The sequence below is a fragment of the Pan troglodytes genome, chromosome 1 (genome assembly GCF_028858775.2).
Source record: "Pan troglodytes isolate AG18354 chromosome 1, NHGRI_mPanTro3-v2.0_pri, whole genome shotgun sequence".
Taxonomy (NCBI): Eukaryota; Metazoa; Chordata; class Mammalia; order Primates; family Hominidae; genus Pan; species Pan troglodytes.
The window spans coordinates 113,502,143-113,503,540 of record NC_072398.2 but is presented as its reverse complement, the minus strand read 5'-3'; the positions used below and the strand labels follow the sequence as shown (position 1 = coordinate 113,503,540).

The window sequence follows — 1,398 nt, the reverse complement described above, 5'->3', positions numbered from 1 at the left end:
ACATAGCATCCTGCAGAACATATCCCAGCAGATGGGAGAAAATTGAAATACCTGTTATTGTGTGTGATACAAGGCATTTTATAGGGCTTAACTCATGACTCAATAATATTTTCTGGGTTCCCTGACTTGATTCATGGATCCCCAAACATGTAGTGGTCAGACCTTCTATACACAGCTCATACTCTATTCTGGACAAAATGGAGTCTCTGCTTTATGTATCACTGGCAGCAAATGTTTCCTTCAGCTGCTGTCTTCAGTCCCACCATCACAAAGCACATGTCAAGGCTGTCTTCCCCGCTGTCAGTGTGAACTCTGAGAGGATAACATAACCCCAAGTAAACGTAGTTATTGAGATAACTCTGCCACTCTAGGTCATGTGATGCTTCCAAAAACAGATATATATAATTTTGGATTATCTGTTTCCCTACACTTAACATATTGGTGTCCTTCCTACACAAAGGTGACACTAAGCCCTGAGTCATGGGCAAAGGATTCTGGAATGACCAAATGTGCATTCAGTTTCTTTCTTTCTTCTTTTTAAATGTTGAAACAGGAATCACTCAGGCTGCATCTTCTCTCCCTTCTACTCTCCCTGAGATGAGAGAAGAACGATCATCAATGGCAAATGCAGTTGTAGCGAAGTAAAACCAAGAGCTGGCCTCACGCGCCACAGAGAATGCTGCGTCTCCTCCTCATGGTTTCTGGGGCTCCTCACGCTGAGAAACTTCTGTAGCCACAAATCATATAAATGATCCCTGAAAGTATAGTCTTTCCATTTCTTACTAATGAAGTCATGCTCTGCTCACCTCCAACTTGACAGTGTTTGGTAGCTTTGTCATAGGCTTCTCATTGCTGAGGCAGGAACCATAGGAATATTGGCCTCAGAAGCAGTATGGTGAGGGACAAAGAGTCTAAGATAAGGAACCTAATATTGCATCATTGCCTAGTGGCAGGGATGGCAGAACGCTGTCATTCCCCACCCTGTGCCGGTGGCAGACATTGCTAATCAATCATGCACTCTTATCTACTGAACCTGAGGAGCCTCAGACTCCTCAAAATGGTGGCCCTGAGTCACATCCCAGTTAACTGCACTTGGCTGTTGAAACGAAATGTATTTGTTATCCCCAACCTAATTATTAAAAAGCTGTAGTTTTGGAGTCACACAAATCTGAGCTTAAATTTTGGCTGTGTCATCTGAGCAACTTAGCCTCTCTAAGCTTGTGCTCCCACCATCATCACATCCCTCAGAGAGTGTGTGGGAAGGGCAAATGGGGCAGCGTGTCTTAAGTTTCTTGAAAAAAATGCAAAACCCAGTTCCAGTGTCAAATCCGAGGAGTTATTTAGAATCTCTGGACTGCTCCCAGTTTCCTTCCAGGAAAAATTAGGGTTGTGAAAGTT

The 1,398-nt window shown here is 43.6% G+C and overlaps 1 non-coding gene across 1 annotated transcript; it reads right to left on the bottom strand.

The window, feature by feature from the left end:
• Positions 1 to 555: 555 nt before the first annotated feature.
• LOC112206927 (small nucleolar RNA U3) lies at positions 556 to 771 on the bottom strand. The gene has a single exon (XR_002941410.2). It is a non-coding gene; the product is annotated as a small nucleolar RNA U3 (small nucleolar RNA).
• Between the last annotated feature and the right edge of the window lie 627 nt (positions 772 to 1,398).